Raw genomic sequence first — 12,223 nt, forward strand, 5'->3', positions numbered from 1 at the left:
AAATTACTTGCTGGTTTACTCTCGAGGGAGCAGGTGTGCTGATAAAAAAAATATTAAAATAAGCTCTTCAAAGGAAAATGACAACACTTATCAAATTACTGGGAATGATAATTCTGCTCCTATCAGACTAAAAATACAGCAGATGCTGCAAGTCAAAGGTTGGTTAGGCAGGATTATCACCTGATTGCTCTTCTTTGATATTCCCTGTCTTCCACACATTCCAGAGTCAAAGGATTATTGTTAAAATAATTTGAAAAGGAAAATGAGGGGGGAAAACCCCCAAGCTTAGACTCTCTTACATTGTATTCTTTGTCCCTAAATGGAACCATCTATTTTGTAAGGATTCTACCTTCAAATGCACAATTGTAAAGCTCAGCACCTTCCAAGATCATTATGTAAACAACATTTAAGAGTGACTCCTAGGCTAATATTAGCTTTATTCTTACAGAAATGACCTATGGATTTCTTTCTTTTTACTCTGCTCACCACAATTGCCAAGCCTGCAGATCAATTTGTTTGCTTGCAGACTTCACCGGAGTCTTTGTTTTAAGCTAAGCGTTGTGAAGTTTTGACTACAATAAAAATACTCAATATTTTCCCCCTTCTGCAATAAGGTGTTTCTTTCAATTAAGAAACTAGCACTGACTTTGGTTAGAAAGATTTTATTTATGGTTTTTTTTTTTTTTTTCTCTATAACTGCAATAAAATAAGGCTTTTAAGCAACCACTTCTATTTTAGGCACTTTCACCCAAACAGCCCACACAGATATGGACATTTAATGAAATGAACCCCAAAATAAACATGGCAATTTTACACCATACAATGGATTCCTTCTCCCTGGGATTCCCAAAAATCACTTGTTGGCTGTGGGTTTCCCAAAATCTCTGCTGTGGTCCCACCCTGGGGTCACTTTGTCCTTCCCATGGGACACCTGGAGCCAACTGTGCCCTACAAAGGAGGGAGCAGCTCCTGGGAGGTGGAACCGTGCTGGGCATTAAATGGGTCCCATCTGTCTCCTCCCAGTGCTCCAGGGCACAACTCTCCAGATCCAGCCCTCCCAGGAGGAATTTGGCAGCCCAGAACTTCTGCATTTCACATTTTCCATCACCTGCAGCAGCAGGAGGAGTCTGGTGGGCCAGGCTGCTCAGCCAAGCAAGGAGATAAAGGTTATTTCCCCAAATTATGTAACCCAGTTCTGCATAAACAACCAGAGCTGTTTTCCCAAAGGGAATATTTAAAGGCAATTTTAAACTGCTGGGTTTATAAAACTAATTAAAAGTCTTGGTCTTGATCTTGGAGGTCTTTTCCAACCTTAATAATTCTCTCTGTAAAAGTAAATATAAATACACACTGTGCTGAAAAATTACTTTAAATTATAAATGAACCTTCTGAGATGACCAAGCTGAATGTGCAGATCCTCTCTCATCCAGCAATAACTTTTCAAAGCCGGGATGATGTTTTTTGGTTTTTTTTTCAGGTTCATCCTAAACACTCTACACCACTAGAACACAAAAACTTCACGGCGTGCTTTTAAAAATGACTTTCCATCCACTTGATTCAAATCAACGTCTGGCTGAACATGATCAATGTTCATTAAAAGCTCTGCAGTGACAGGTACACGAGCAGCACCCGGCGTTTGCACAGCCAAGCTCCCACAGCTGGAATGAGGAAATGGAGCGTGTGCTTCCACACGCAGCTGACACCATCCATAACTCTGCCTTTGACACTTGGCTGCCCTTAGGAAGGAGCTGTTTTTCAGAAATAGTTTATTTGCAGAAGGAAAAAAAAAAAAGAAAAAAAAAAAGAGAAAGAAAAGAAATTACCAGAATAACCTTCTCAGTAAGGTGGCTTTGGAACAGAGTTATGAAAGAAATGCCAGGCAGGAAATTCTTCTGAGTGGGAATGCTTGTGTGAGCTGGAACCACTGCTTAACTACATTAATTCATCAGAAATATGAAATAAAATCACATTTGTGTCTTTCTTTCAGTAAGTAGATGAAGAAACAGGCATTGCTTTGGTGGGACAGCATCCCATGGGAAGCACACCTGAATCCAGCCCCCAGTTCTAGAACAGGAGAGAGAATCCAGGTGCTGCTCACCCCCTGCTAAAATCCCATCCAATCCCAGAAAATCCCAGCACTCAGGATGGAATACACTTTCTAGGACATGATTTCCTGAATTTTTACAGGTGTGTGGGTGTGGTGCCCTTCTCCATGAGAGAAGGATCAATGCAAGCTTTAGGATTGGTCTCAGAGAGACAAATCCTTCTGGAAGGCTTCTCCAAAGGCATTTCAGGTTATCCCACAACCTCCTTCCCTGGATGATCCCTGCCCCTGAATTCCTCTGAAATTCACTTGAAAGTTTTCATGTATTTTTATAATATTTACCACTGAGGTAGATTTTGGGGTGACAAGTTTTCTCGGGGAGCATTTTTCTCTGTTATGACGTCAAAAGCGTGAGGGAATCCTGGTAGGACATTCCTCACAGTCTGCACAATGGATTAGAATAACCAGAAGGAATTTCTTTCCCATCAGCTCCAAGTATCACATTGCCAAGTTTCATTTTAGGGAGGAAGCAAAGCAGATCAAAACATGCACCAACAAGTTTCCTCTCACTACTCCTACATGAAAAACCAGCTCAAACTGCCGTGACATCTCAAAACATCTTCTAATTGCAAAAAAAAAACCAAAAACCAAAACCCAAACAAACACACAGAAAATGACCCATATTTGGGATTTGGGAAAGAATCCTCAAGCACAGGGAAAGCAGCTGGTGGGGTTTGCCATGGGGTGTTTGGACACAGCAGGGGGAAATATCTCCCCCTCCCTACAACAGCTGAAGGGAGAAGGTTTGATTTGTTCTTTTCAGCCTTTCTGAAGTCTGACTGTCCATGTCATTAATCGAATTTCCTTGAGGCAGGGCTGGGAGGCCTTTCCTCCCTCCCAGCTGAGCTTGGGATGCCCTCGGTGCTGTCCCAGCTCATTACCTTGATCAGCAGCTGGAGATGGTGATGGACAAACCCTGTGGGCTCTGCTCAGGCTCAGCTCAGGCTGCTCAAACCCTGCTGGCCTTGAATTTTGAGAATTAAACTTCTTGGGGATGTTTGGGAATGCATGAGACAGAAAAACATCTGTGTGCTGCATGCCTGTGCTGCACAGGGCTGGGGTAAACCCGGGGAGGAACCTGGCTCGGGAGGAAAGGATGGATCCTAAACAGGATTCTCTTCAGTGCTAAAGAAACTGATTTCCCCAGGTTTCATTTCATTTCTTCATTTGGTTAATGTATGACAAGTACTGGCAACAATCAAGAAATAAGAAAAAATAATCAGCAGTGAACTGTGGTATTTCTTTTTTCTTCTCCTTGTTGGAAATACTTTAAGGTGGATACACAATGATTTTGATAAACTCCAAAATATCTGAAGTGGCTGATATCCGTGCAGAAATGGATTAAACAGTGGAATTGCCACATACTCAATTATAAACTGTAAGCACATATAAGGACCAAGCTGAAAAAAGTCTTTTGCTGACTTTAAATAATTTTGATTTAATTTTGAGCTTTCATAACCCAACCTCAGCATGGAGATGGAGCATGTTCTCACTCACACCAAGGAGATACCCACACACAGATACACCCACAATTGGGGCAAATTCATTTCACCAGATACATAATTCATGATATGCAACTTTTTGTTGTATTTACGAGACCACCATGGCAGGGGGGTGAGTTAAACTGATTCCCCAAGGTGAATAAAGCCAATCTTCCCTAGGCTGAGGATAAAAGGTGGTGCAGCAGCTGCTATAAATACCACCAGGCATTATTCTAAATATTAAAGCAAGAACACCCTGAAATATTTCACATCACAGAGTAAATGGTTTGAAGATTGCAGACAAAGTAGTCAGGCTATGAATAACTGACAAGAAAGTCTCCAGATAAGCACGGGGAGTTAATTATGCCATAGCCAGAAATAAATAAAACCACCAGCTCCAGTGTTCGTGAAGCAGCTGGTAATAAATAACAACTTGTAAACATTTTAATGCACTTATTCTGGTAAAATTATAATCAATGTTCATGCAGCAATAGCTATTAAATAATACTTACTGGGGAAAAATCTGAGAAGCTTAAAATCCAGTACCTTGTGTGTCAGAAAATAAACCACACAATGAGAAACAGCTGGAGCTCATCATTTATACCATTTTGAGGTCTTAAGGAAAAAGGCTGCCAAAAAAATACCATGTACAGATATTTGGGGCAAATTGATCTCATAAAAAAAGGATTAGTGCATGCGAGGAGTAATCAAATGCTTCATGTTGGATTACGATTCCACTTAATAAATCAAGCTACTTCTGCTCCTGAAAAGGTTCATTCTGCACTCATTTGATTAGTTACACTAAAAAGAAATCCCACCAGCAGAAGCAAAAGATAAATGCCTTGCCAAATAAACTCTAGCACAGGTCCCTGTGAGCACCTGGCTGATGCCAGCCCCACATCTCTGAAGAGTCTGGGGAGATCCCAGCTCAGCCAAGGCACTTCTCGTTCCAGACTGGACTTTTCAGAGGGGCATCCACTCCAGCCCAGTGCTTGCTTTAACTCCCCGAGCACCAGCTCAGCACCTTGGACAGGGGTTTCTAAAATCAGAATATTTGTGTCGGAAGGGACCTTAAAGACCAAGTTCCAACCTCCTGCTTCAAGCAGGGGCACCACATCCATCATCATCATCACAGATCACAGGAGATACAACAGAAGATCTTCCAAATGGCTCAAAAGGGTCACTGTAAAGAGAATAAACCATCCAGCAAGGATTAATGTGATTCATTTTCTATTTTCACTACCTGATGTGGTGGGTTCAGATGGATGTGACACCACAATCCCCTTGCAAAATGAAATCTGAAGACAGTTTGCATTCTGGCCAGGCTGGTGCCAGCCTTGCCTGGAGAATGGAAAACTGCTCTGGAGCACATCCCCCTTGCAGCTTTACTTCAATATAATTGGAGACCTCTCTGTTCTCAGGGTAATTTTTCCTCACAGGAGGTATCAGCTACTCACTCTTCTTATTTTTCTCTGGACACTCCTCTTATTTTTTCTTCTTACCCCTGGGTAAGAACATGATTTCACAGTGAAAAAGGACAGGAAAAAGCAGGAACCAAGTTTCTTTTTGTAAAATAGAGATGAGTTTGTGCTCTGACAATGGTCTGAACCCAGCCTTTGCTGTGAATCATGGTAGTTCCCCCCCATTTCATTTTGACCTTTTCATCATTATGCAGCCTGATTAGCTCTCCGAGCCAACTGCCTCCATGCAAGAATGAAATCAGCTACTTAAAAGATAAAAGATGAAAGCCATCAAAGTCCTGTTTCATATTCTCTGAACGTTTCTTTTAGAGAAGTGCCACCAGCCTGACACTCCCGGGAAGTAAACACCTTCCAGTGCAGCAGGAAAGGACAAGTGAGCCTCTCCTCCAACAGAGGAAAAAGCCTGGAAAGAATTTTTTTTTGCTGTCTCTCAGCTACATCATCCCTCCAAAAAGCCTTTCCAGGCTTTTTGGAGGGATGATGTAGCTGAGAGACAGCGAATTCACAGCTGAATTCCCTGTGTGCCTCCAGGGATGTGCCAGGGCTCCGGGAGCGAGTGCCAGCTCCCACCCACATGAGGATTCAGCAGACACTCCAAGGGTGGAATGGGAGGAAGGAGCTGCATTTGCAGCACACAGGAGTGGTTGCAATCGCAGATGCAAATTCAAGAAAAGCAGCAAAAAATCTGTTAAAGAGACACTGAGGAACACGCTGAGTAAGCGCTTTCTGCACCCCTCTCCTTGGAGTACCCACAACCAACTTCCAGACCCAGAGGAATCGAAAGTAGGATTGAAACGAGTCCTTGAACATCTGCATCCTCATCCTCACCTTCCAACCCTGCTCTGAGCCACCAGAGCAAGGAGAGGACCAGGAAATGGTGAGAAACCTGCCCAAACACAAACCTGCCAGAAATGCATCGGTTACTGCGACAAATTTTGGATTGATGCACATATCCACACACACATGGACACAGAGGAGCTTTACCAATGTACTCATCTATTTCCCCCCACAAAAGCTACCAGAGATGTGAAAAGTGTGGAAGGAGGATGGGTGAGATGCAGCCCCTGGGAATCAGCAGACATCACCCACAGCAGCCCACCTGGAGAAGAGAAAATGCCAGGAGTTCTGCCAAAAAACCCCCAATGCAGCCCACCCCTCCAAAAAACCCAATCAAACACCAAAAAAAAAAAAAAAAAAAAACCCAAACCAAGTCCAGATTTGCATCTGCTCACCACAAACCTTGCTGCCAATCTGGCACCAGAGCATGGAAGAGCAGGACAGGTTCTCCAAACCCCGGTGAAAAAATCCTGGTGTCCCAGCAAGGATTCAAAGTCAGGATTTAAAGCAAGCAGCCTTTGCCAATATAGGAACTAAGCATCCAGCAAAAATTCAGAGATACAACATCTTTAAGCAATTATGGAATTTGTACTTGACTTGGGTGTTTCTAAGGCAGCAATACTGCAGCAGGCAGAGTCCCAACAGAGCGTTCAGCGCGGTGCAGACTCCACACAGGGCTCTGTCGCTCACAATAATTTGGTATTAAGCTTGATTAGCTGGTGTTGGTGATTAGAGAATATTTTGTGAGCATCACTTGAATCTGGAAGATCCAGTGGCTGACGAGGTGAAGCAGCAGAGGGAGGTGCAGGGCAGGAGCTGGTGCCGGCAGGAGCGATCCGAGGGGATGCTGCGGGCACCAGGATGTGGCAGGGCTGGAGCAGAGCAGAACAGCCTTTTAAAAAATGTTTTTTCCCATCCTTCAGATTCTCTCACACCAACCCACAAGCCCAGAGACGAGCACTGAGAGCTCCATGCATCTATCAGCTCTATTTATTACATAAAACCACAAGGATGCTTTAACAGTCCCTTTCACTCTGCTTCCATTAGCAAAATATTGGCACGACTTCCTCTCCCACTCCTCCAGTGACAATTATAAGATATCTCCCCCCAAGTACTTCTGTTTTTTAAAAGTACATTTTCCTAATATTTAATTTATACATCATTTCCCACATGTATTAGTAATAAATGTTTCAAGGCGGCAGACAGGAATCCAACAGGAAAGCATAATGCTTGCTGTTTACTAGGAGGCCTCATTAAAAAGACATCAAGAGCAAGGAAAATAAAAACAACCTTGTGAACCATTGTAATTGGTCTCCAGAGAAACCTAACACTGAGGACATCGATGCAGAAACGCCCCAGTGACTGGAAAAAATTAAAAAAATCCAGTTCACTCAGCCTCTTGCACTCCTCAGTTCTAACACTGATTTTTTTTTTTAAATTATTGTAACACACACTTTTTGTATTTTCTTATGGGTGTAACAGCTGTATCAGGTGTTTGATGTGGTGATATCAAATACTTAAATAACTACTAATCCCTCCCACCTTTAATTATTTTTAAGGGCAGAATAACAAGACGCATTTTCATGGAGTTTAACTTTTTGCAAGCTCTCCTGTGGGGGAACTCTCCAGTACTGGAGCCAGTTGTGTATTTTTATAATCTCTCCTGTACTAAAATAAAGAGAATGAGTGCAAATACAGTGGATAAATTTGTTATTATTTGTAGAACAGAGTTGTTACATCAGACACATTTTTAGCAAAATAATGGTTTAATCCCCCTTTGAAATGAAAGTTAATTTGACTGGCTTTGCCCCCAGTTAGGCCCAGCTGTCACTGGCAAAACTTAATTTTTAAGCCAAGCCCAGTATAACCCCCTATTACCGAGCAAAAATTCATATTTAAAGCCAACAGGTCCCAGCGGCTCCTTTCAGATCCTTCTGGGCTTCCCAGAAGACTCATGAAAGTTGATTAAACTAAAAATTGCATTTCATTTTCCTGTTTTGTTTGCATTTAAATGGAGAAACTTGCAGCTGGGTAATGGCCATATATTTCCTGTTGTACTTCCACTCCCAGCAATAAGTGTTTTGTCACGTTTTGTGCCACTTGAAATATGAACTTCTAGCTCCAAATGCAGAATAAGACTGCAAACCTGAGACTACAGCAAGACCTGCCTGAAATGTTTGATCGGTGGGGTTTAACATCCATCTAAGCACAATTATTTGTCATGTTTTCACTTGTAGGTGCACTTGGTGACCCCCTAAGCACCCATTCCTCCCTCCTCACTGCCCTGCTCCACCCCCAGCTCCCAGGCTTGGTTACAAACCCCCTCAGGTGCCAGATTTTACAGGAAAGCTTCAAAACCCAGCCAAAAAGTGGATGTGATAAAGCTTAGCATGAAAAGCAGCCACCTTTTACCCAACCCATGCTGATCAAACGAGGCCTTGCTCCCTCACTGCTGAGCTCCATGTGCAGAATCTGACTCAATGAGGTTGGAAAAGACCTCCAAGATCATGAAATCCATCCTTTGAATCCCCCGTGCCCACTGAACCACTTTGGGCAGTGCCACATCCACTTGTTTTCCACGGTAAAACGACAGCAAAAAGGAAGAAGAAAATTAAGGGAAGGTTTCCAACTTTGTTTTGCAGTGTCACCAACCAAATTCCTTGCCTTGGGCACCAAAAGAAGAACCAGGGTGGGAATTGCCACATTTAATCTGACTTTTTTTAGACTAATTACTTTCCTGCAAGCAGAGTCGCTGAACTGCTCATTCCTAACCCTGCCTTGTCTGGCACATCAACAGATGGGAGCAAAATGACTTCTGTAAATCAGAGCCCAGTGACAGCAGCGAGATTATCTCAGTTCTGGGAAACAATCTCAGGTACAGCTCACATTAGAATCTCGTTAGGATTTCTCCCTGAAATATTGCTTTACATCAATTTTGCAGTGTAATGGTTCCTAAAAACTTCCACACAAAATGAGATCTAATCACTTCCTTCACACCCTCTCCTCATTTGTTTAGAAGTCTAAAAATATCTTTAAAAATAGATGATATATTGCAAGAGACACTCCTTATTTTAATAACTTATCTTCAGGGACGGAGAACGGCACTGCCAAAATACTAAAAACGTTCCAACGAAATTTCAGAATTAGCAAAGTCCTGAAATATTTCAACTTTCCATTGCATACCCTTAAATTTTGCAAGATGGGATTCAATTAAATCAGCTGCCACCCTCGACTCTGCAATTGCCAAAGGCAGATTAAATCAGAGAAGGGCAAAGTTGTAAAAAGAACCTTTAGCACTACGTCAAACATGAAATCATTTAAGACAAGGGACAAAAATACTAGTTTTTATTTGGAGAGAGAAGCTAAATTAGGGGAAAAGATGAGGGTCGTCAAATAAATTAAAACCTGGTTTAAGTGGTGCTGCAATAAGTACCTGGAGAGCTCTGTTATTTAGGAAATAAAATTTACTTACAATGCCAGCTTCCTTTGTATTTGGCCAATGCTACCTTGCATCCATTTGAGTTTAGTTTCAAGCCACCACAGATTCCTTCTGTTCTTCTAAAACCTTTCCCTTCCAAGCTCTTTGAGCTGCTGGTCTCCCTCACAGTGATGCAGCTTCAACATCTCCAGCAGCCCAAGCCCCTGAGAAATCCACGTGTGTTCATTGCTTTGAAATTGTCACAGGGGCCAAAAAAAAAAGAAAAGAAAAGAAAAAAGGAGAAAAAAACCAATCCACTTCCTTGCTTTGTGTTGTATTTCAGAGAGTTTAAATGATCTAATATCCAATTCCTTCTCAACGTACCACAAAGTGCTAAATGGGGAGAATTGCATTACTGCCACTGCTTAGATCTTGGCTGATAAGGTGAGTCTTGTACATTTAAAGTGACTTCTGAAAAAGCTGGTGCTATCCTGGGCTGGTAATTAATAATTCATGGAGCCAAATTACAGCTCAAGAAGGATCCAGCCATTTTTACCAGTTCTTTCAAATTCCTCTGATTTATGTATAACTAAGTAGGAGACTGAGCAAAGGGAAAAAATTAAAACTTAACACTTCAGGTTGCAAATTAAACTGTTCTGTACTCAGAAAAGATGGATGGAGCAGGATATAAAAATGCTTCTTGGGAGACGAGAACATGGAGAACATTTCTGAACATACATTCATTTTATGATATAAAAATAGCTTCTGCAGCTACTAAAATTGGTGATATTTAAAACTGGAAATATTTATCACTAATGGGACTTGAGTGCCCTGGGAGTGCAACACAACACATTAATATTTGTAACATCTTTAGAGCAGCCCTCCTTCCATGCTGCCCTTGATGAATGGACTCATTTTTCTGCCCCTTGTAGCTTTATCCTCTCATTGTTAAAGACATTTTTATTGATCCATGTACAGAACAAGATCCACCTAAAGACAAGGATCAGTAAAGGAATCCAGTTTTGTTATTTCTTCCAGGGGGAAGAAAAAAATAAAAACCAAAAGATGATTCACAAAACAATTTATTTCTCAATTTGCCAAGCACAACCTAAGCTGATGTTTTCAAAAGGGCTTCAAAATGTTCTACAGGATAAGGACACAGCTCCAAAAAACACAAATAGAGGAGTAATCTACAGGTACAGGAATATCCAGGGGCTTTCAGAAGTTTTTAGTCCAATGTGGCCTTTAATTGACTTTTTATTTAAAACATTTCATCCTGAGACAGCAGCTGAGGAGATGGCCATACTCAGAGGGGCCGTGGAATTCCTTACTATTGCATAACCCAAATAAAAACCTCAGAAAACCTTAATTAATGTAGCTAGACTGTTTCATCTTTTAAAGAATAAAACAATTTTTTTTTTAATGGTGCCAAGAAGAAAGAAACTTATTTGCTTTGGTTTTCAGGAAAATGTGTAAGGGCAAAATTTTCATAACTGTGGAAATAATTAGGTCTTAAATTGAAGTTGAGCTTCCTAAAAGCCTAAGTTACTTTGAAAATTGTTCATTCCGTATCACACATGATAATCTAGCAGTTTTTCATTACCACTATCTAATTGCATCTTACTTCAGCTCCAACATCTCGTGATAGGAAGTTATTTAAGCAGATAATGCAGGATTTTGGAGCTGCCCATGGTTGGCCACATTACACAGAAATATTTACACCCACAAGTCTCCTTCAATGCAAACAGCAGCTAAAAGGTATCCCAGCAGATTGTTCTGCTGCAAAGCAAAATGATCCAAAATACTCCAAAATGATGTCTTGGAAGACAACTCTGAGGATCTACCAGAGACAACTGCTCCAGGTGTTAACCCTGATAATAATTTACTCCACTTTACACTGAAGATGAGAGCATGAGAACATTATTTGGAGTGCCATGGAATGAGTTGGGATCTTTAAATCCCATCCAGTGCCACCCCTGCCATGGCAGGGGCACCTTCCACTACCCAGCCAGCCTGGCCTTGGGCACTTCCAGGGATCCAAGAGGAACCACAGCTGCTCTGGGAATTCCATCCCAGGCCCTTGCCACCCTCACAGGAAGAATTTCTTCCCAATATCCCATCTAACTCTGCCTTTCCCCCTTGTCCTGGCACTTGTGAAGTCTCTCTCCCTGTTTCTTGTCACCTCCCTTAAAGTCCTGGAAAAGCTGCATTAATTGACTCCAAAGCTTCTCTTCCCCAGCCTGAACAATCCCAATCTCTGAATCCTCTCCAAGGTTGACTAATTATTGTACTAGACTGATTAATATTTTTACTTTTGTTTTTTGTTTTTATTTGCCACAGTGGATGGTAAAATCCTGCAGTGGGTTGTCCATAGAGGTTGTGGAGTCCTTGAGGATGCTCCAAACTCAAAATGGAAAAGTGTCTGAGCAACCTGTCCTGCTTGGAACAGGAAGATGGAGCAGATGACATCCAGATTCCCTCCAGCAACATTATTTTATGATTTTAACAGCAAAACAGGCGTGTAAACTCCAAATGTTAGAGTCTGGAAGTGGGAATGAGCAGAAGTGGATGTCACAGACATTGTTTTGTGTTAAAAACAAACAAGTGAGACTGTGAGGAGTTCATTCAAAGAGCTTAAGTTCTCTCTTGGAGCTATTATTTTGATAGCAAACCATTTGATTTGTCGCTAAAAGGTACATTTCAAATGGAAATTGTTTGTTGACACTAAGACGAGTCAACAACTTTCAGCTCCTGGAAATATTCAGCACTCCGGGGCACTTCAGTGAACAGATCAAGCTGTTGAATGAAATCCCCACGCCCTGTTTGGCCAGCCAGGGACTGCTCTGCTCACACCAGAGAGCCGCTCCGGAGAGCAGCTGGCCAAGTGCTCACTTGCCACAAA

The 12,223-nt window shown here is 41.9% G+C and overlaps 1 protein-coding gene across 6 annotated transcripts in view; it reads right to left on the bottom strand.

The window, feature by feature from the left end:
• Positions 1-12,223, bottom strand: part of LOC110469855 (contactin-4) — a 276,477-nt gene that overhangs the window by 172,154 nt on the left and 92,100 nt on the right. The window contains exon 1 of one of the 6 annotated variants that reach the window (XM_085590264.1): positions 6,306-6,326. The exons of the other annotated variants lie outside the window; for them this stretch is intronic. The gene's annotated coding sequence lies outside the window, so the exon portion shown is untranslated. Of the gene's footprint in view, positions 1-6,305; positions 6,327-12,223 lie in introns of those variants that run through there. 6 annotated transcript variants of the gene reach the window in all.

This window comes from Lonchura striata, chromosome 12, assembly GCF_050655825.1.
Source record: "Lonchura striata isolate lonStrDom1 chromosome 12, ASM5065582v1, whole genome shotgun sequence".
Classification (NCBI taxonomy): Eukaryota; Metazoa; Chordata; class Aves; order Passeriformes; family Estrildidae; genus Lonchura; species Lonchura striata.